The sequence below is a fragment of the Salmo salar genome, chromosome 19, assembly GCF_965601325.2.
Source record: "Salmo salar chromosome 19, fSalSal1, whole genome shotgun sequence".
Lineage (NCBI taxonomy): Eukaryota > Metazoa > Chordata > Actinopteri > Salmoniformes > Salmonidae > Salmo > Salmo salar.
In genome coordinates this window covers 63,702,554-63,727,487 of record NC_138309.1, presented here as the reverse complement: position 1 = coordinate 63,727,487, position 24,934 = coordinate 63,702,554, and the positions used below count along the sequence as shown (strand labels likewise).

The following is a 24,934-nucleotide window of genomic DNA, read 5'->3' as shown; positions in this document are numbered from 1 at the left end:
TCAGCTAACTGGCAGTGTGGTGCCAGGACAACAACCTCTCCCTAAATGTGAGCAAGACAAATGAGCTGATGGTGGACTATAGGAAAACGTGGGCCGAACAGGCCCCCATTAACATCAACAGGGCTGTAGTGGAGTGGGTCGAGAGTTTCAAGTTCCTTGGTGTCCACATCACCAACGAACTATCATGGTCCAAACACTCCAAGACAGTCGTGAAGAGGGCACGACAAAAGGCCTTTTCCCCCTCAGGAAACTGAAAAGATTTGGCATGGGTCCCCAGATCCTCAAAAAGTTCTACAGCTGCACATTTGAGAGCATCCTGACCAGTTGCATTACCGCCTGGTATGGCAACTGCTCGGCATCTGACCGTAAGGCGCTACAGAGGGTAGTGCGTATGGCCCAGTACATCACTGGGGCCAAGCTTCCTACCATCCAAGACCTATATAATAGGCGGTGTCAGAGGAAAGCCCATAAAATTGTCAGAGACTCCAGTCACCCAAGTCATAGCCTGTTTTCTCTGCTACCGCATGGCAAGTGGTACCTGAGCGCCAAGTCTAGGACCAAAAGGCTCCTTAACAGCTTCTACCCCCAAGCCATAAGAATGCTGAACAATTAATCAAATGGCCACCAGACTATTACATTGACCCCCCCCCCCCCCCCCCCATTTGTTTTGTACACTGCTGCTACTCGCTGTTTATTATCTATGCATAGTCACTTCACCCCTACCTACATGTACAAATTACCTCAACTAACCTGTACCCCTGCACAATGACCCAGTACCGGTACCCCCTGTATATAGCCTCGTTATATTGTTATGTTATTGTGTTACTTTTCTTTTTTTAACTTTAGTTTACTTGGTAAATATTTTCTTAACTCTTCTTGAACTGCACTGTTGGTTAAGGGCTTGTAAGTAAGCATTTCACGGTAAGGTCTACACTTTGTATTCGGCGCATGTGACAAATAAAGTTTGATTTGATTTAACCATGGCAAGGTGACTGGGAATATGGCAGAATACAAACAGAGTAGTCATTCCCTCCGCAAGGCAATCAAACAGGCAAAACGTAAGTATAGAGACAAAGTTGAGTCGCAACTCAACGGCTCAGACACGAGACGTATGTGGCAGGGTCTACAGACAATCAAGGACTACAAAAGGAAAACCAGCCATGTCACAGACACCAACATTTGCTTCCGGACAAGCTAAACACGTTCTTTGCCCGCTTTGAGGATAACACAGTGCCACCGACGCGGCCAGCTACCAAGGACTGTGGGCTCTCCTTCTCTGTGGCCGACGTGAGTAAGACATTTAAACGTGTTAACCCTCGCAAGGCTGCCGGCCCAGGCGGCATCCCTAACCGCATCCTCAGGGCATACGCAGACCAGTTGGCTGGTGTGTTTACAGACATATTCAATCCCTCCCTATCCCAGTCTGCTGTCCCCACATGCTTCAAGATGGCCACCATTGTTCCTGTTCCCAAGAATGCAAAGGTAACTGAATTAAATGGCTATTGCCCCGTAGCACTCACTTCTGTCATCATGAAGCGCTTTGAGAGATTAGTCAAGGATTATATCATCTCCACCTTACCTGTCACCCTAGACCCACTTCATTTTGCTTACCGCCCCAACAGGTCCACAGATGATGCAATCGCCATCACAGTGCACACTGCCCTATCCCATCTGGACAAGAGGAATACCTATGTAAGAAAGCTGTTCATTGACTATAGCTCAGCATTCAACACCATAGTACCCTTCAAACTCATCATTAAGCTCGAGGCCCTGGGTCTGAACCCCGCCCTGTGCAATTAGGAAGTCCAGCACACAACGGGCCACCCACAGGTGGTGAAGGTAGGAAACAGCATCTCCTACCTCCTGCTCAGCCCCCTCCTGTACTCCCTGTTCACCCATAACTGCGTGGCCTTGCACACCTCCAACTCAATCATCAAGTTTGCAGACAACACAACAGAGGTAGGCTTGATTACCAACAACAACAAGACAGCCTACAGGGAGGAGGTGAGGGCTCTGGGAGTGTGGTGTCAGGAAAATAACCTCTCACTCAACGTCAACAAAACAAAGGAGATGATTGTGGACTTCAGGAAACAGCAGAGGGAGCACCCCCCTATCCACATCGACGGGACAGCAGTGGAGAAGGTGGGAAGTTTTAAGTTCCTTTGCGTACATATTACTGACAAACTGAAATGGTCCACCCTCACACACAGTGTGGTGAAGAAGGCACAACAGTGCCTCTTCAACCTCAGGAAGCTGAAGAAATTTGGCTTGTCACCTAAAACCCACAAACTTTTACAGAGGCATAATTGAGAGCATCTTGTCGGGCTATATCACCGCCTGGTACGGCAACTGCACCGCCCACAACCGCAGGGCTCTCCAGAGGGTGGTGCGGTCTGCACAACGCATCACCGGGGGCAAACTACCTGCCCTCCAGGACACCTACAGCACCCGATGTCACAGGAAGGCCAAAAACATAATCAAGGACAACAACCACCCGAGCCACTGCCTGTTCACCCCGCTATCATCCAGAATGCTAGGTCAGTACAGGGGCATCAAAGCTGGGACCGAGAGACTGAAAAACAGCTTCTATCTTAAGGCCATCAGACTGTTAAATAGCCATCACTAGCACAGAGAGGCTGCTGCTTACATAAACAGATTTGAAATCACTGGCCACTTGAATAAATGGAACACTAGTCATTTTAATAATGTTTACATATCTTGCATTACTCATCTCATATGTATATACTGTATTCTATACCATCTACTGCATCTTAGTCTATGCCGCTCTGACATTGCTCATCCATATATTTATATATTTTTAATTCCATTACTGAGATTTGTGTGTATTAGATATTTGTTGTGAAATTGTTAGATATTGCTGCACTGTCGAACTAGATGTCACGGTTGTCGTAGAGAAGCGGACCAAAGTGCAGCTTGTCTCGTTCCACATTTTATTTATACTGTGAAAATATGAAATACACATACATACATACATACATACATACATACATACATACATACATACATACATACATACATATATATATACTGCTCAAAAAAATAAAGGGAACACTTAAACAACACAATGTAACTCCAAGTCAATCACACTTCTGTGAAATCAAACTGTCCACTTAGGAAGCAACACTGATTGACAATAAATGTCACATGCTGTTGTGCAAATGGAATAGACAACAGGTGGAAATTATAGGCAATTAGCAAGACACTGCCCAATAAATGAGTGGTTCTGCAGGTGGTGATCACAGACCACTTCTCAGTTCCTATGCTTCCTGGCTGATGTTTTGGTCACTTTTAAATGCTGGCGGTGCTTTCACTCTAGTGGTAGCATGAGACGGAGTCTACAACCCACACATCAATGCGAGCTGTGGCAAGAAGGTTTGCTGTGTCTGTCAGCGTAGTGTCCAGAGCATGGAGGCGCTACCAGGAGACAGGCCATCAGGAGACGTGGAGGAGGCCGTAGGAGGGCAACAACCCAGCAGCAGGACCGCTACCTCCGCCTTTGTGCAAGGAGGAGCAGGAGGAGCACTGCCAGAGCCCTGCAAAATGACCTCCAGCAGGCCACAAATGTGCATGTGTCTGCTCAAACGGTCAGAAACAGACTCCATGAGGGTGATATGAGGGCCCGACGTCCACAGGTGGGGGTTGTGCTTACAGCCCAACACCGTGCAGGACGTTTGGCATTTGCCAGAGAACACCAAGATTGGCAAATTCGCCACTGGCGCCCTGTGCTCTTCACAGATGAAAGCAGGGTCACACTGAGCACATGTGACAGACGTGACAGAGTCTGGAGACGCCGTGGTGAACGTTCTGCTGCCTGCAACATCCTCCAGCATGACCGGTTTGGCGGTGGGTCAGTCATGGTGTGGGGTGGCATTTCTTTGGGGGGGCCGCACAGCCCTCCATGTGCTCGCCAGAGGTAGCCTGACTGCCATTAGGTACCGAGATGAGATCCTCAGACCCCTTGTGAGACCATATGCTGGTGCAGTTGGCCCTGGGTTCCTCCTAATGCAAGACAATGCTAGACCTCATGTGGCTGGAGTGTGTCAGCAGTTCCTGCAAGAGGAAGGCATTGATGCTATGGACTGGCCCGCCCATTCCCCAGACCTGAATCCAATTGAGCACATCTTGGACATCATGTCTCGCTCCATCCACCAACGCCACATTGCACCACAGACTGTCCAGGAGTTGGAGGATGCTTTAGTCCAGGTCTGGGAGGAGATCCCTCAGGAGACCATCTGCCACCTCATACAGGCACTTGGAGGCCACACACACTACTGAGCCTCATTTTGACTTGTTTTAAGGACATTACATCAAAGTTGGATCAGCCTGTAGTGTGGTTTTCCACTTTAATTTTGTGTGACTCCAAATCCAGACCTCCATGGGTTGATAAATTGGATTTCCATTGATTATTTTTGTGTGATTTTGTTGTCAGCACATTCAACTATGTAAAGAAAAAAGTATTTAATAAGATTATTTCATTCATTCAGATCTAGGATGTGTTATTTTAGTGTTCCCTTTATTTTTTTGAGCAGTATATATATATATATATATATATTATATATATATATATATATATATACACACACTGAATGAAAAAAAACAACAAACCTTGACGCAGAGATGAACATATACACAACTCAAAATTAATCTCCCACAAACCCAGGTGGAAAAAACCCCTACTTAAGTATGATCTCCAATTAGAGACAACGAGGACCAGCTGCCTCTAATTGGACATCCCAAACAAAACCAACATAGAAATGCAAAACATAGAAAAACACCCCCTGTCACGCCCTGACCTACTCTACCATAGAAAATAACGTCTTACTATGGTCAGGACATGACAGTACCCCCCACAAAGGTGCGGACTCCGACCGCACCTAAACAAAAACACAACAAACCCCCCCCCCCAAAAAAACAAAACAAAAGGGAGGGTAGGGTGCTGTCTATGGCGGCTCTGGGGCAGTACACATAACCTTCTTATCTCGCGGATCCTCCAACAGAGGAGGCGGCTCTGGTTCGGGGCGTAACCCCCCGCTCCGCCCACTGATCCCTCTGCTTCTGTGTCACCAGACCGTAGATCATCGCCGGAGGTTCCGGGCTGCAGGCCGTCGCCGGAAGCTCCGGATTGGGAACTGTCGCCGGAAGCTCCGGACTGGGAATGCGCACTGGAGGCCTGATGCGTGGGGCTGGCATAGGTGGCGCCAGACTGGTAACACGCAACTCAGGGCAAGTGCGGGGAGCAGAAACAGGGCGTATCAGGCTGGATAGACCCACTGGAGGCCGGGTACATGGGGCAGGCACAGGATATACTGGACCGTGGAGGTGCACTGGAGGTCTCGAGCGTAGAGCTGGCACAACCCATCCTGGCTGGATGCTCAACCTAGCTCGACAAATGCGGGGCGTGGGCACAGGACGCACTGGGCTGTGAATACGCACTGGTGACACAGTGTGCAGCGCCGGCGCAGGATATCCTGGACCGAGAAGACGAACTGGAGACCAGGAGCGCTGAGCTGGCACCACCCTTCCTGGCTGAATGCTCAACCTAGCTCGGCAAATGCGGGGCGCAGGCACAGATCACACCGGGCTGTGAATGCGCACTGGCGACATAGTGCGCATCACCGCATAACACAGTGCTTGCTTCTTTACTCGCTCCCCATGGTAAGCACGGGGAGTTGGCTCAGGTCTCCACCCTGACTCTGCCAAACTCCCCGTGTGCCCCCCCCCAAAAAAATGATTGGGGGTGCCTCTCGTGCTTCCGTCGTTGCCGTGCTAGTTCCTCGTAACGTTGCCGTTCCTCCCTTGCTGTCTCCACCTGCTTCCATGGCAGGGTCTTGTCCCCTGCCATTACCTCCTCCCAAGTCCAGGACGTCCTCCATTCCTTCCTCTCCCAGGCCCAGGATCCCTGCTCCTCCTGGGCACGCTGCTTGGTCCTTTTGATGTGGGAGATTCTGTCACAGTTGTCGTAGAGAGAAGCAGACCAAAGTGCAGTGTGTGTCTCGGTCCACATTTTATTTATACTGTGAAACTATGCAATACATAAATATACTGAATGAAACAAACAACAAACCGTGACGCAGCGATGAACATATACACAACTCAAAATGAATCGCCCACAAACCCAGGTGGAAAAAAACCCTACTTAAGTATGATCTCCAATTAGAGACAACAAGGACTAGCTGCCTCTAATTGGAGATCATCCCAAACAAAACCAACATAGAAATACAAAACTAGAACATGAACATAGAAATACAAAACATAGAAAAACACCCCCTGTCACACCTTGACCTACTCTACCTCGAAAATAACATCTTACTATGGTCAGGACGTGGCACTAGAAGCACAAGCATTTCGCTACACCCACAATAATATCTGCTGAACACGTGTATGAGTCCAATAAAATGTTATTTTATTTAATTGAATTATTTAATTATGTTGTCTATGTGATATTTAAACAGTCTCAGAATCAACTTCACCTGAATGAAACCAATCAAATGCTTATTTTATGTGATGTTACTGCAGGCCATGACTGGACGAGGACCAGTCAACCCAGACTGACCTGAAGTTGAACACTGAAGTTGCTACCTGACCTTGACCACAGCACAATAGATGGCATCATGAGGTAGGAAAATTATGTGGATATATTGACGCAACATCTCAAGACATCAGTCAGGAAGTTAAAGCTTGGTCGCAAATGGGTCTTCCAAATGGACAATGACCCCAAGCATACTTCCAAAGTTGTGGCAAAATGGCTTAAGGACAACAAAGTCAAGGTATTGGACTGGCCATCACAAAGCCCTGACCTCAATCCCATAGAAAATTTGTGGGCAGAACTGAAAAAGCGTGTGCGAGCAAGGAGGCCTACAAACCTGATTCAGTTACACCAGCTCTGTCAGGGGGAATGGGCCAAAATTCACCCAACTTATTATGGGAAGCTTGTGGAAGGCTACCCGAAACGTTTGACCCAAGTTAAACAATTTAAAGGCAATGCTACCAAATACTAATTGAGTGTATGTAAACTTCTGACCCACTGGGAATGTGATGAAAGAAATAAAACGTAAATAAATAATTCTCTCTACTATTATTCTGACATTACACATTCTTAAAATAAAGTGATGATCCTAACTGACCTAAGACAGGTGCTGTAGGTTTCCTGGAGGGCAGGTAGCTTGCCCCCGGTGATGCATTGGGCAGACTGCACCACCCTCTGGAGAGCCCTGCGGTTGCGGACGGTGCAGTTGCCGTACCCGGAGATACAGCCTGACAGGATGCTCTCAACTGTGTATCTGTAAAAGTTTGTGAAGATCTTAGGGGCCAAGCCAAATTTCTTCAGCTTCCTGAGGTTGAAGAGGCGCTGTTGCACCTTCTTCACCACACTGTCTGTGTGGGTCGACCATTTCAGATTGTCAGTAATGTGTACGCCGAGGAACTTGAAGATTTCCACCTTCTCCACTGCGGTCCTGTCAATGTGGATAGGGGAATGCTAGGGGGAGTACAGGAGGGGGCTGAGCATGCACCCTTGTGGGGCCCCTGTGTTGAGGATCAGTGAAGTGAAGGTGTTGTTTCCTACCTTCACCACCTGGGGACAGCCCGGCAGGAAGTCCAGAACCGAGTTGCACAGGGCAGGGTTCAAACCCCGGGCCCCGATCTTGATGGCTGATAAAATGGATAATATGGCTGATATGTAAGAAATTAGGCCTGGTAATGAGGCCAGGCCAGCTTAGTTTGCTCTGTGAGTCATCACTCACAGTTGTTTTTTTAGCTCAGACTTGTGGCTTGGCGGAAAATATATTTGGGATGAATCAGACATATTTGTGCAAACCCATACTCATGCTGGCCATGGGGTGCTCACTAGCACCCCCAAAGGTGCAATTCTTCCAAACTTTTGTGATTTGTAAGTAAAGAACTGATGAACATAGCCGAACATTTCTTGACATGAAGGTTTACTAAGGGACCCTAATTAAATGAGGCTCCCACATTTCAAGCTTAAATATTAATGACTGAAAAAAACACATTTTAAAATGTGCAACACTTCAAACTTCGAGTTGGTATGCAGCACAGCGTTATGTAGGTTTCAATGGAGTTACATATGAATTTACACGCATATTAAAATGATATTGGCGAAGACATTGATAAGAATCCGATTAGGTTTAGGGTTAGAAAAATGGACTACAAAATGGTGCTATATTTGTAGTTCACAAGTTATCCAGTTTAGGTGAGAAAATGTGTCATTATTTTTTACATCAATTATTTTATAAAAACGGATATTACATAAGAAAAGGTCGACGTGATTCAAATTGAAGACAGATGCAGCTACAATAATTGATGAATACTATCAAAAAGTAATAAAACAAACGTGACAGGATGACATGATACCCTTCCTACAGAGGAAGTATCAACGCCACGTGACGTCACGCAACCGTTTCGAAAAAAACTCGGCAGTGACCCAAACCACAAAGACAACACTGTTCGAAATGCATGTTTACCGTTCTCCCTCTTTATATGTCAGATACTTAGTTGTAGTTATGATCATAACCTGTCAAATGTACCATTCATTTCCTCTAGTTGTAATAATTGCGAGCTTTATAGCAAACGTCGCTGTTGCCAAAAATACAGGACCTATTCAGCAGGGCACAACGTTACAGAACGGTCATGTAGAAATGTTTTGTGCAGAGGCAATCGTGTACAACCAAACTAAAACAATAATTCAAAATTGACAAGGAACATACTGATGAAGTATGACTTATTGCCAGCTAATGAATGTAGGCCCTATACATATTTTAGCAGTTTAGAGACCTAAGAATTGTTCTTGTGATTTAATCAAATTTCAATATAAATACACTTGACTAGGCCTAACCCTGATTGTAGACTAACTTTGATACTAGGCCTATACATGTAATAATATTGATAAACTAATATTCATTGGGTAGATTACAACAATTGTAGTGTAATGGAGGGACACCATGTCCTCCCTGGTCCCATTGCATATTGACAGGCTACAGTATACCATCTACCATTGTGTCCTCCTGGCACTGCTGACTGCTGTATCTGCTGCTTTCCTGATTCATTGTACAACTTGTTGATCTGTCATACTGCACGTAAATGTTTATGCCATTAATATAGGATTCTAGTTCTTCACAATGTCTTCATAAAAGCACAGACCACATTTAAAAATGAAGAGGATTTATTATATGGAGATAAGGGTGGGAGGGGCTCCTTCACAACTGGGAGAGATCCTTCACAGTGTAGCGACAGGAGGGGGTTTTAGGTGATAGTGAGTAGGTGGACCCAGGTGCTCCGCCATTTTCTGCCACTGCAATGAAACCAACAACATAATGAACAAACCACATCAAGATAGGTCAAATGGAAGAATTCAATAAATAACCTTTATGTTAGAATACATAATTTACATACTCCTCTGTTTTGGGACACTTGTGCATATGACAGAGTGAATGCACAAATGGAGGGGTGAGGGAAGAGACTAATGTTATTTCAGTCATCCTTCATTTTATTCTTAAACCTGATAGAATGGTCATGTATTTTAGTCATTGCCTCAAACATTAAAATACATGCTGTTGAAAACTTAGTCGACTTTCACAGTCATTGCTGGTATACTAACAAACAACTAAGATAATGTGCTGTACTATAGAGATGACAGCCTACACTCGCATTGTGGACAGTGGAGACAAAGAAAATAGATAGGTCCATGTGTAACAGTGTAGGTTCCGTCCCTCTCTTCGCCCCAACCTGGGCTCGAACCAGGGACCCTTGCACACATCAACAACTGACACCCCACGAAGCATTGTTACCCATCACGCCACAAAAGCCACGGCCCTTGCAACGCAAGGGGCAACCCTACTTCAAGTCTCAGAGCGGGTGACGTCACCGATTGAAACGCTATTAGCGCGCACCACCGCTAACTAACTAGCCATTTCACATCGGTTACACTCACCCCCCTTTTGACCTCTTTTTCCGCAGCAACCAATGATCCGGGTCAACAGCGTCAATGTAACAGTGTAGGTTCCGTCCCTCTCTTCGCCCCAACCCGGGCTCGAACAGTGACCCTTGCACACCACCGCTAACTAACTAGCCATTTCACATCGGTTACACATGTACCTTTGCACTTCTTCGGTTCGGTCTTTTCTGGCACTCTGCAGTGCCAGTATTCTCCACCATGGTCACGATGGACCCCTGCATCTTTTCCACTGTGAACTTCAACCTCAATGAACACACACAGACATGATTGGTATTGAAACTCTTAGGTGGCACATACACATTATTTGCTGGTCCAAATTCACTCCCTACCCCTCCTCCTTGGCCCTGACCTAACCTTTATATTTTTCTTAAGGGTCTGGATAGGTATAATCAGGAAAGTGGTAGAGCTTACACCATATTGCTTACACCTTACACGTATACAAACATCGAAGTGTTAGGGCCAAGGGAAAGAGTTAGGGAGTGAACTGGGATTAGCTGATTCACTATGGGTAAAGCCCAAATCACACAGGGAGCCTTTTTTATAGTGCGGGAATGAGCATGCTTATGCTGGAAACAGAATACATGTGATTAAATGAGAGAAAAACAGACAGGCTGTGAGCGTCAACGGCATCAGAAGTATACAGAGCATTCGGAAAGTATTCAGACCCTTTGACTTTTTCCACATTTTATTACGTTACAGCCTTATTCTAAAATGTATTAATACATTTCTTTCCTCATCAATCTACACACAATATCCCATAATGACAAAGCGAAAGCAGGTTTTTAGATTTTTTGGCAAATTTATAAAAAATACAAAACAGAAATACCTTATTTACTGAAGTATTCACACCCTTTGCTATGAGACTCAAAATTGAGCTCAGGTGTATGCTGTTTCCATTGATCATCCTTAAGAAGTTTCTACAACTTGAATGGAGTAAACCTTAATTGGACATGATTTGTAAAGGCACACACACCTGTCTATATAAAGGTCCCACAGTTGACAGTGCATGTCAGAGCAAAAACCAAGCCATGAAGTCGAAAGAATTGTCCGTAGAGCTCAGAGACAGGATTGTGTTGAGGCACAGATCTGGGGAAGGGTACCAAAACATTTCTGCAGCACTGAAGGTCCCCAAGAACACATTGGCCTCCATCATTCTTAAATGGAAGAAGTTTAGAACCACCAAGACTCTTCCTAGAGCTGGCCGCCCGGCCAAACTGAGCAATCGGGGGAGAAGCACCTTGGTCAGGGAGGTGACCAAGAACCAGATGGTCACTCTGACAGACCTCCAGAGTTCCTCTGTGGAGATGGGAGAACCTTCTAGAAAGACAACCATCTCTGCAGCCCTCCACCAATCAGGCCTTTATGGTAGAGTGGCCAGACAAAAGCCACTCCTCAGTAAAAGGCACATGACAGCCCGCTTGGAGTTTGCCAAAAGGCACCTAAAGGACTCTGACCATGAGAAACAAGATTCTCTGGTCTGATGAAACTAAGATTGAACTCTTTGGCCTGAATGCCAAGCGTCATATCTGAAGGAAACCTGGCACCATCCCTACGGTGAAGCCTGGTGGTGGCAGAGTCATGCTATGGGAAAGTTTCAGTGGCTGGGACTGTGAGACTTGGCAGGATCGAGGTAAAGATGAACGGAGCAAAGTACAGAGACATCCTTGATGAAAACCTGCTCCAGGGCACTCAGGACCTCAGACTGGGGCGAAGGTTCACCTTCCAACAGGACACAGACCCTAAGCACACAGCCAAGACGACGCAGGATTGGCTTCGGGACAAGTTTCTGAATGTCCTCGCGTGGCCCAGCCAGAGCCCGGACTTGAACCCAATCGAATATCTCTGGAGAGACCTGAAAATAGCTATGTAGCGATGCTCCCCCTCCAACCTGACAGATCTTGAAAGGATCTGCAGAGAAGAATGGGATAAACTTCCCAAATACAGGTGTGCCATGCTTGTAGCGTCATACCGAAGATTCGAGGCTGTAATCACTGCCAATGGTGCTTCAACAAAGTACTGAATAAAGGGTCTGAATACTTATGTAAATGTGATATTTCCGTTTTTTATTTGTAATAAACTTGCAAAAATGTCTAAACACCTGTATTTGCTTTGTCATTATGGGGTATTGTGTGTAGATGAGTGTGTGATGGGGAACAAAAACAATTTAATCAACTTTAGAATAAGGCTGAAACGTAACAATACATGGGAAAGGTCAAGGGGTCTGAATACTTTTCGAATGCACCATATATAGAACGCCAAATTAGTATATTTTCAAGACTAAAGACACATGTCAACGTGCTTGTGAAGTTCACTTAAAGTGTGTATTTAGCGTAAATATGTTAAACTGCAAGCCAATATCATGTATATGTCATGCCTGCTCCCCCTCCCTGCCGCTCAAGGGTGCCAGGCTACCCGTCTTTACACGCACCTGTCATATCATGACACGCAGCAGCACGCATTGGACTCACCTGGACTCCTTCGTTCCTCGACGGTGTTCCCTGTGTCCAGATTAATTGTTTTTATGTGTTCCAATCCAGACGCTGTTCCTGTTGTTTTGTGTCGTCAGTTATTAAACCTTCACTCCCTGTACCTGCTTCTCAACTCCTGCGTTGAGCCTTTCAGTATAGACTAGTACTTATGAAAAACAATGTAGCAATGTATGAATGCAACGTTATTCTACATTTATAAACTGGGTTGTGTTTTGGAATGATATATCACATTGTCAGTGTTGTTTTCTTGACCTTATTACCGTTGTTGCTTACAGACGATTTGATTGTACAGTTCAAAGTGGTTGAAATGAATCAAATCTGGTGTAGAGATTGAGTGGGTTGTTTGTAGAAAGGGTATTCGAGGAATTGTTATGATTTTCTATACTTAGCTAAGTAAAGTTTTTTGAGCTGCACCAGCTACTCCAGTTTATTTAGATCATGGACATGTAGCCTGGACTACGGCTGGAAAACTTGAGGAATGACAATACAACCCTTTATAATGGCTTTCCCTGACATTAACGCTGGCATATACGCTACGCTGTCTATGTGAATTAATGCTTATTGCTGTAGCACGTGGCTGATTGAGTCCCCTGTGTTATTTATTCTTAAGACTCAACTTTCTGACTTACCTGCCCTTATTAGGATCAGTTCCCTCCTCCATGGTGACCATGGGCCCCTCTTCAACTGCCTCCTCCATGGTGACCATGTTCACCTGGTTGGCTGGCTCACAAGCAGTTACTGAAAACCATGCTTACTATTAATAAGTAATACACTTTTGTGGTGGAAACAAGTGTAATATTTCTTTCTTTTTTTTGTTACAAAATTATGAAAGACATACAACAGTATTTGCAATTTTTTCAAATAATTTGGTTGCAAATGTAACTGAGGACATGTCGAGACTTAGGCTACTAATTTTCAATAATCACATATGACCACAAAAGTTTGTGTATGACCTGTTACAGTAAAATAACGTGGTTTCAAATGTGACTGGCTATATGCCTACATCATAGAAAATCTACATACATCATGGGAATTAGAATTACTAGTGATACCACTGTGGGATTCTGGGAAAAATAAAAAACTTATAATGACAAACACAGGTGGAGATTCCAGCACTCTCCTGGTGCTTACAGCAAAGACATAATTTCAGAATCAACTGTTCACGGTGGTGTAAAGTACTTGAGTAAAAATAAAGTACTACTTATGTAGTTTTTTGGGGTATCTGTACTTTACTATTTATATGTTTGACAACTTTTGCTTTCCTACATTCCTAAAGAAAATAATGTACTTTTTACTCCATACATTTTCCCAGACACCCAAAAGTACTTGTTACATTTCAAATGCTTAGCAAGACAGGAAAATTGTCTAATTCACACATTTATCAAGAGAACATACCTGGTCATATCTACTGCCTCTGATCTGGCGGACTCACTAAACACAAATGCTTCATTTGTAAATGATGTCTGAGTGTTGGAGCGTACCCCTGGGTATCCGTAAATAAAAAAACAAGAAAATAGTGACGTCTGGTTGGCTTAATATAAGGAATTTTTTATAATTGATATGTTTACTTTTGATACTTAAGTATATTTTAGCAATTACATTTACTTTTAATACCTGAGTATATTTAAAACCAAATACTTTTACTCAAGTATTATTTTACTGGGTGACTTTCACTTTTACTTGAATCATTCTCTATTAAGGCATCTTTACTTTTACTCAGGTATGACAATTGCATACTTTCCCACCACTGACTGTTCATTCATTTGAATAGCAATTGAACAAATTTAAGGGTTGTTCACGCGCAAAAAAAATAAACAACTTCAGCCAATATTTGCTCACTATAGATTTGATTTCTTTTAAGTGTCGTTGTTATAGGTGAGTGCATGATCCACTTCAAAAGCATGTGAGAATGCCAGTCAACTGTTAATCAACTGTTGCTTACTATCATTCACACCTGTGCCAAGGACCAGAATCTCTGTTCTACTCCTCTAGCCAGCACCTCGCCTAAAGAGGTGTGTTTCTTCCACCGCCAGAAATACCCAATTCTAACATTTCATCCAATATGATAGCCGAAAACTGATTAGAAAAGTTTTGAAAAACCTGTGTCTCACTCTAGATAACTGATGCCTGAAACCAGAGAAACAGAAATACACTGAAGATAGTGGAGACTGAAACATTTATGTAAGTTTTCCCCCCTGCCTACTGAAAAGCAAAAAAACTCAAGTGGAAGTTCGGAAGTTTTGTATATTTTTGTGCGCAAACCACCTTTCATTTTTTGGACTTTGTTGTAATATTGGTTTAAAACAACATGAGTTTGAGCGCGATGGTACTTGCTTTCTTAAAAACATGCTTTCTTTTCCGTAAAAATACTTCACTCATGTGCTGCTTATTCGGCTATAGTAGCATCATTGGTTACAAATTAAGTAAATAATATTTGTGTTAATCTGCATCCATCCCTTGCGGGAGTTTATTTGACTCCCTTATAGAGAGTCATATGATGTTTGTAAAATGCTATGTTCTCATTGCAATATGACACTAAGTTGCATATAAAATATTGAGAACACCTTCCTAATATTAAGTTGCACTTGCACTAGCTCCCCACCCCTCCCTCCTTTGCCCTCAAAACAGCCTCAATTTGTCGGGACGTGGATTCTACAAGGTGTCGAAAGAGTTCCAATGGGATGCTGGCCCATGTTGTCGCCAATGCTTCCCACAGTTGTGTCAAGTTGGCTGGATGTCGTTTAGGTGGTGGACCATTCTTGATACACATGGGAAACTGTTGAGTGTGAAAAACCCAGCAGTGTTGCAGTTCTTGACACACTCAAACCGGTGCTCCTGTCACCCACTACCATTCCCCATTCAAAGGCACTTAAATATTTTGTCTTTCCCATTCACCCTTAATGGCACACATACACAATCCATGTCTCAATTGTCTCAAAGCTTAATAATGCTTCTTATTTAACAAGTGACATACAAACACACACGTACACCTGGATTGTGCTGTATTAGAGTAGTGGCTGGAGGTCTGACAGTTAATGTATTGTGCAGTTTGTTGTAAAATGTATTTTAATGTTACAATTTTTAATTACTGCCTTAATTTTTGGTGGACACCAGGAAGAGTAGCTGCTGCCTTGGAAGGAAATAATGGGGTTCCATAATAAATACAAATACATCAATAAGGGATCATAGCTTTCACCTGGTCAGTCTATGACATGGAAAGAGCAGGACTTACTTTTTTTGCCCTCACCCCAAGGGTTTGGGCACAGTTTGACACGTTTCTTTTTGTTGATCGCACCATTTCTGAAATTGTAGATTATGTGCATCTTTATAATATGTCAATATGAACACAAAAGCCTAGGCTAATTGTTTAATATCATACTCATACCATCATGTCATATTATGAAAATCATAATTCTAGACTGAGGTAGTAAGGGTTATTTTGGATATTACATTTTCCACATCAGGAACAAGATCAATAAACTGATTAAGAAGGCTGATTCAGTTATTGGAGTTAGTTATTGGCCTGACTCCAGACTCTGAGCAGAGAACCAGACATAAACTGGATATCTGTATAGTACTTCCAATGACCCTTGGAGTACTTTTTGTCACGTCCTGGCCAGTATAAGGTTAATTGGTATTGTAGTTTGGTCAGGACGTAGCAGAGGGTATTTGTTTTATGTGGTTCGGGGTGGTGTGTTTGTTGAAGGGGCATTTGATTTAAGTATTCTGGGGTTTTTGGGCACTGTTTGGTTTTCATGTATTCTATGTTTAGTCTAGTGTGTCTGTTTCTATGTTTGGTTAATTGAGGTTGGGACTCTCAGTTGAAGGCAGGTGTTGTCTATCTGCCTTTGATTGAGAGTCCCATATATTAGGGTGTGTTTGTGTTTGTTATTGGTGGGAGATTGTTCTGCGTTTAGCCTTATGCTTTGCCAGACTGTTTTTTTGTCGATCGTATTCCTGTTTGTTATTTTGGTGTTCATTTGGTACTTATTAAAACGTCGATGAGCATTCACATACCTGCTGCGTTTTGGTCCTCTTTAACCGACAACAAGCGTGACACTTTTAGCAACTGGCTTGTAATGTCAAAGTGCTCAACAGAAATATTTAGGAGGTCCATTATACCTAATGCAACAGTTTTTAAAATATTTTTCTATGTCTGTACTTGAGGGGTAGTCTACTTAGACTGAGTTAGACAGCAAGCTGTGGGACAATGAATAATCTACACTCTCAAAAATAAAGAGTTTTATCTAATCTTAAATGTTGTTTTTTTTTAAACGAGGGTTCCCCTACAAGGTACAAGTGGTGCCCCAAAGCACTCTTTTTCTGAGTGTAGTGTGAATAACATCTCAATATACTGTCAACAATGTTTCACTGAGCAACTACTACAGCACAAAGGATTTTCTAATGTTTTTCTCTCTGATCATTTTAATGGTTGTGCAGACAAGACATACCAGTGATTTGTCTATTGAACACATACAGGCCAACTAAAAAAAATTAACTACATCACAGATCTAATTAAAATGAAAAATACAATTGTTCTTGAGCAAGCTCTATAAAGCTTCCTCATGCTTTCACCCAGTCTTGCCCTTTAGGCCCCAGGTCCCGAGAGGTGTTCCCAAGTCATGTCATTTTCACTTTGTTCCCCATCTCCTCCATTTCAACTGATAAGCACGTCACCTGATATGCAAGTGCGTATCCCTAATCCACGTTACATCCTCTTGAGATAACTCAGCACTGTATATGCTTTCACATCAATGCCTTCAACATTTTGTTCACAGTACAATTACCCCTCTATCCTATGATGCATTAACCAATAAAGCAGCTAAACCCCAAACCAACTATGATGTTTATAGTAGTTCCCAGACCCAACCCATCTGTATGTCTTACAGTGGACTCTAGTCTCTCTCTCACTCCGCTTCCTCTGTCTTGGTGTCTTCACTCACCCATTATGCAGTTGGACCTCACTGTCACCGAATATGTCGTACTCTTCGGCGAATATGTCGTATGTGAGAGCGAAGGACCAAGGTGTAGCGGGAATATGGATACTCATATTTTAATTTACAAAAATGGAGTAAAGCATCCACTGAAAAAAACCAATAAGCACGACAGTCTTACGTGCATACAAAACACCGTGCAAGAACAACCACCCACAAACCCCAGTGACAAACAACTCCTACATATATGACTCCCAATCAGGAACAACGATTCCCAGCTGTTCCTGATCAGGAGTCACAAGACACACACAAGACTGCCACGTCCTGACCCCCAAACTACTACAACAGCTCCATCTGCTGGTCAGGACGTGACACTCACTTCACGTGAGAACTATGCACCTCCCAAGGAGAGACATGACGATCTTTACCGCTGCAGGTACTGTACGGAGAAGTGTCTCTCAAACCAATGCTGTCACAACACCCCCTGCCTGGTCTCTCTTGATGTACACTATCTCCAGAATTCAGCCCGTGCCCTTGGTTATATCTCTGCTTTCACCTGAGGATATGCACACTGTAACACATGGGTCATTTCCTGACAACATAATTTGTGATATTTGAATAACCGCATCCCCTGTCCTCCCATTGGTCCCCCAGTTACCAGTAACCAATCCATGTGACATGAGTTGTCATAAACTGCTATCCCAACAATGCTACTAAAGTAACCATTGCTACTTCCAACATGGCCCATGACTATAGTCTCACAATACCCCTCATTTGCGCAGTAGTCCAATTCCATGCTATCAATATAGCATCCTACGCTACTAGTACAGCTCCTTCAGTTACTGTCCCTACAGCGCCTCTGCCGTGAGAATACCTCCTGCATGTAATCTGTCAAATGTTTGCCAGCTGTTAGAAATTGGAGAAAAACTAAATGAGTTGGGAATAATATCCAACCTAACAAAACTCTGAGTCATTGGTGTCCTGAAAGTTTACCATAGTGTCTGAAATGCCACCACTATCTCTTCTACTCTCACCATGATCTAGGTATGTGTAATGTTCCATTAAATCCCCATATTTTGTACAGTTAGCTGCTCTCCCTCTTCTATGAGCTATCTCCTGTAACAATATACAGTCTCTGGGGAATGATACTCCTCTATCATTACATCTAACCCATAACACACTATACTCCTCATGCATTTTCTACAGTTATAAACATCCTAACACATTCTCAACTCAGTTAGTCAATATACATCATTCCCTCCTCTGGAACAATGAACAGCCTCATGTTCCACGAAACCTAAAAACATATTGATGTGAAAAGAAAAGAGAAACAAAGTACATGTTTAATAACTTAGCACCACTCATTGATGCGATGTAACATAAAAACTCTGAATACAGGATAAAACGAAAAAAAACTTTCATGGTTGCCCCAAGCTATCATCCAGTGATTCCCCAAACAAACCACCTCCACTCAGGATGACACTTAGAGGTAAGTGTCTGGAGACTCTCTCGGCCACATAAATGTTAGCAGTGCCCCCACCGCTCATCGTGCTTTAGCAATTCTCTCTCGCTGTATCCCAATCACAACTAAAACATTTTATAAATTATCCAACCCGAATATTGAGTGACTGACCTCAGAGCTTACTCTGAGACTAAGGCTCAAATTCCAGTTTATCAATTTCGCAAACATCATCCCTGTTAGAACATACATTTATAAACAACTTTTTATTGCCGGTCATAACTCTTCTCATTACAGCCCCCTTTCATCCCTGTTTTCCTGTCATGAGTGGCCTGGTAAAGAAAGATCAGTATCTCAATGCATTCCTAGTTTAAATAGTTAGCCGGGCGTATACCACCCCCCCTTTCCTTCACCCGGCACTTATCATTCTAGCGTGTCTTCTTCAGATATCGTTTACAGTTCATTTTCCCAACATCACATGTAACTTTTGCCTGTCACATTTCATGGCCCTTGATAATGTCCCGATTGTAATATCCAAGTAGATACTTCCGTTTCTCCCACCTACACGAGTCTCTCACCTGAGCTTGTTCTCTCTCTCCACGCTCACTCCACACACGCTCTCACCACCCCGGCCCTGTTTTATGGCTCGGACTCAGATAGGAGTGGTAAGTCACTGTCTCTCCTTGCACGCCTCCGTCGCTCTTTCTTCAGCCGGTTAGGGAGGGTTTTGAGGTTTACACACACTGTCTATGGTCAAATTACTTCTACCATGCATTAAGACACGATCTGACGTAACCTTCCATGATAACCAAAAAAACAAACACAGATCATAACAACAGTTAAGTTCATTACATTTCTGTTTCAGGAAACCAGACAAACATTGACTATATGACAAATTATGACATTAACCTTTTCTTAATAACATCTCTAAGACAAATGTCAAAAAGCATAACATAATGTTACTGCTAAAAAAATATTTTATAAATTAGTCCATACTCCCTTATTCTACTGGTGACCTCTAGGAAGAGTTACCAGATCATGAAGATAGCACCCTAACACCTCACAGAATTCCCACACCACAATCCCAATCTGTTGAAATTTGTATCAAAACAAAAACACAACATAAAATCAGCAATACATATATCACAATCCATGTGAAGTAACTGTCACCCCTTATTAACATATATTTTCCTTCCTATATGCAGGGGCGGCTCTGTGTGTGTGTGTGTGTGTGTGTGTGTGGGGGGGGGGGGGGGCAGTGCCCCTGTGACAACAATTTTGGACCCCCTGTCATAAAAATATGAAATAATTTTTACATAAATAATTTTTGCTATCATTCTTTTTTTACATCGTTATTAGACAGTGGCAACGCGGAACACCATTTCAACCCCCCAGTTGAAATGGTCTAGAACCGCCACTGCCTATATGCAGTCTGAACACAGTACCACTGTATAAGTACCCCAAAGACCAGGACATCAGGGAACTGCTAATTTTCCCCTTTCAAACACGTGATTTAAAAAAAACATGTTAAATGAAAAATAAACCAATTCGAATAACTAATCAACTTAGAATTACAACTCTTTATAACTCCCAACGGAAATAATAATAATCTCCTAAAGTAATGCTACAATTTGGATAGAGAATGGTGTTTCTCATGAATTTTATGCTGAAATCACCCGTCTATCTAATTCATAATGAAGTTGATCATTCTTCATTAGGCATTTTTAATATTCAGGGCTTTCGACACCATTCAAATGTTTCCCCTCCCTTTCTATCCCTGTCCTACGGGAAACCATTTAAATACCTCTTCAAAACATTTCATCCTCCTGCTGGTTCTCCATAACCATCATACCACATTAAAAATAAATGTCCAATTAATTTTAGATTTGGTAACCCCAATGCTAATTCCTCGTGACCCCTCCACCCTTTCTTCCATTCTAGAATCCCATTCCAGAATAAGACGACATCAAACGTAAATGTATTTAAAAATAAAACCACATAAAATGTCTAATGAGTTAAACAAACCCTAAGGCCTTCTGCATTTGCAAGGAGTGTTTGGCCATATCATTTAAATGTGTTACCTTTAGAATCCATTCCCCTGGCATTTCGCCTAGAATCTTCAACCCAAAATACGTTTTTGTGCGGCAAATTTTGCCAATTTCTCATCGTAAGGAATCCGCAATATATACATGTCGTTTTCTAACACTTTCTCTCCCCAAGGCAGCCGCCTTAGCCATTCCGTCTGCTTTATGATTACCTATGGCGATTTTATCTGTATTACTAATATGAGCTTCACATTAGTAATGCAACGGCATTAACGCAGGATTCAAAGCACCAATCTTATAAAATTGTAGGTTTTCCCCATTTAACGTTAACTCCCGTTTTGTCCATCTTGCACTAGTAACGTGTCCTTTCGTGCTGTTCACTATGGTTGCTACTGCGTGTGGAACATACACATCTACGTTTTTACCCATCGTAAAGGAAGCCGTGTTACGCAACACCATTACAGTCGCCTGTACCGCCCTAAGGCACCGTGGCATTTATTTTCCTTTTGCCACCGAGTCTAGCGATTTACTCCAGTACATTACTGGTCTCTCTCTATCCCCATGATTTTGCGTAACCACCGTGCTTCTATGTCCCCCTTGTTCATGAACAAACATTTTAAAAGGTAATTTTAAGTTTGGCAATCCCAATGCTGGCGCTTGACCCACTTGCTTATTTAACTCGACAAACGCTTCCTCATACTCCTGGGGATCCTTCCCCCCTTTCGTCAACTCTGTAAGTGGCTCAGCAATTTCAGAGAATGACGAAATAAAATGTCTAACAAAATTGAAACTCCTAAAGTTTTCCTGGGCGTGCGAGGAGTGTTTGGCCGTGCCAAAGAACGCATGGTTTCTACCCGATCCCGGGTAATGTGTATCTTGCCCTTAAGAATCGAAAACCCCAAATATGTTACTTCTTGCTTTGCTAGTTGTGCTTTCACATACGATGCTATATGACCCTGTTCCGCCAAATAGTCTACCAATGTGGTGAGGTCTCGCATAGAAATGTATTCGTCTTTCGACGCTAATAACAAATCATCCACGTATTGTACCAACACAGAACCTACAATAGACACCCTTTTAACGATTGTTTCAATGCAAAATTATACCAAAGTGGGACTATTTGTAAATCCCATCGGTACTCTGCTAAAAGTTAGGTAAACCATGATCTAAAACGTCTTCCATCACATAGAAACTGTAATTTATATGAACCACTTATCGATCGAACAGAAACTACACCGCTAGGTGAAAGTTACATTCTTGCTAACCTTGTTGCTCTTTTGAAAAATATGCAAAATCTTGTATAGCTGCATTTCCCGCTAACGCAGTAGGTTCCAGTATCACCTTACACTCATTCTCCCAATGTCGGATAGTCCCACATCTAAAACAGGGAGCTGTCTCCTTACGCTTTGATGTTTTTTCACTACGTTTCTTAGTCTTATCTCTACCATTGAAACTATAGTTAGTGCTTTTCTCTATGGCCCTATTAACCCCTCGCACGTCTGCGAGGTGAGCGGAGTCATATTCCACTCTCAAAACATCGTCTTGAATTAACTCTACTAACCCAGCAATTATCGTTTTGATCACAGGGTTCAACCCTGTCATCAAAGCAGAAGCGCAAATTCTATAAATACACTCCCGTTCCCAGTCCTTCTGTATTAGTGTACTGGTGTTACACTTTCTGGGTTTATCGTTATGCATTTTCTGTTGATAGAATGCTGACATCAAAACGCTGGTATATTGAGCTTTTGATTCTGGTTTTATGTCCTTGTGCCAAGACATAATTGCCTCCCTGAATTCTTTATTTGATTTGAATTCACCGTCAGCAGGAAAATGTTGTCCAATTTGATCTAATTTGCTAAATGTTTCCCATATTCCAGCCGAATTGGTAGAATGCTTGTGCGCTTCTTTTAGCACCTCTATGGCTTTATTAAATTCCGCTATCTCTATATTACGGTGTTCAGGGTATTTTAGATTTCTTCACTCCCGTCTATAATACACACCTATGAACTATTTTCTAAGATAGCACTACACACTTCCCCGGATAATAATTAATTGGTCAGGGCACTTAATACCTTTTATTATAACCGATATCATAGCGTCTGCGAATCTATTACTGGAGAATACGGACTTTATGCCCTATTCCACTACTTCCTCAAATATCACTATTATTGATAACCCACATCATCTCTCATCGCGCCCTCTCCCCATAGGGCATAAACCAACCTCTTTCACACACACACACTCACACCCTGCGCTCTCACGGCCACTGTTACTGGGCCTTTTCCCTTCTTACAGGTCTATATACCGTTACACTATTGTTTTACCCTCCACAGGATTACCCTGTTCAGGACTTCCCCTCTCTCTATTAGATTTTACCCTCCACAGGCTTTATGCTCGGGACTTTATCTATGAGATTCTACCCTCCACTGGAACTATCCTGCTCGGGACTTATGAGACTTACCCTCCACAGATCTATTTTGCTCGGGACTTACTCGCTATAAGACTTACCCTCCACAGGATCTACCCTGCTCAGGACTTACTATATACTTATATGGCTACTACAACTAGGCTCTCGCCCCGTTATAGTTTAAGCAGGGAACCAACCCCGCAGGTATTTACCCCCTAGGACTTACCCTTCGCAGGTTCCAACCTGCGCGGGCTTACCTTCCGGGACTCACCCTATATTAATAGTAATCACAGGTATTAACCCACTGGGACTTACTATTGACTTTATAGTACTAGCAGGAACCAACCTACTAGGGAGTTACCCCCTAGGACTTACCCTACAGGTACCAACCTGTATGATTTTAACTTCTGGGACTTACCATTTACTATAAAGCTATGACCGGTTGTTACACAATGGGCTTATAAAATTAAACTCAGGCTCTCCAGGTCCATATCCCATAATTAGTTCAGCCAACTATTCTCATCTCCCCAAGATGTCAAAATGAGTGGAAACAGATATAGGAACTAGCCTACCTTGTTTGTTGCCAGCTCTGCTCCACTGATCTGGACTCTTTGGTTTGACTACAAATCGTGTTGAACTCCTGGCCAGCTCGCCATCTGTTAGGTTCTTATTTTTCAAAGTAAATAACTCACGGACACTAGAGAAGCTTTAACCAAGATTAATTCTTCCCAAAGGTTCTGTACAGCTGTATTCAGACACCAAAACTCTCCATCACAGTTATATACATCCTACTTAAGACACGCCTTCTCTCCAATCCTTACATTTTATGGTTCAACAGAAAGAGGGTAACAGGATACTAAACCCTTATTACTCCCTTAAGGGAATCTGTCCTCACCTCCTGACCTCAACCCCTCCTTCATGTAATCCACAGATGTCCATTTGTCTCCCCTGTATCAACATGGTGCTCTGCTCCCGTCCCCAAACACTTTCCAACACATTCCACAGCTATCTGTCTTTCTACAGAGGCCCAGTCTCTTTCTCCTTTGATTCTATGCTTCTTTCCTATCATATATTTAATATCTCAATGTTCAAAATGTCTAATCCAACATTAGGAAGAAATGGTCTTCACACAGTTCGCAACAAGCCAGGCGACCCGAACTGCTGCATATACCCTGACTCTGCTTACACTGAACGCAAGAGAAGGGACACAATTTCAGGCACCGCATTAATTATATGCAATGCAGGACAAGCTAGTTAAACTAGTAATATCATCAACCATGTGTAGTTAACTAGTGAATATTTTAAGATTGATTGTTTATTATAAGATAAGTTTAATGCTAGCTAGCAATTTAGGGGCCAGGTGTGCGCAATGAAAGTTCCAGAGGGATCCGTGACACTTCGCCCCCAATAGGACACCCCCACCCCCAGCACCTCCACCATCCCCATCAACCTTCCCCCACCCCTCAACCACAAAACACAATAATGCTAATAATAAATAGAAACTAAATGTAAAAATATATATACCAAGATATACATACACATACACACGTACAGTACATATACATAAACATATTCACAGGACACTCAACTTATCTCTTTTCCTACATCA

General features: G+C 42.9%; 1 long non-coding RNA gene across 1 annotated transcript; it reads right to left on the bottom strand.

Annotated features, from left to right (window-relative positions):
- Positions 1–9,182: 9,182 nt before the first annotated feature.
- Positions 9,183–21,166, bottom strand: LOC145862320 (uncharacterized). The gene is made up of 4 exons (XR_014381666.1): positions 17,424–21,166; positions 13,110–13,218; positions 10,132–10,234; positions 9,183–9,328 (listed from the first exon to the last, which is right to left on the bottom strand). It is a non-coding gene; the product is annotated as an uncharacterized LOC145862320 (long non-coding RNA).
- Between the last annotated feature and the right edge of the window lie 3,768 nt (positions 21,167–24,934).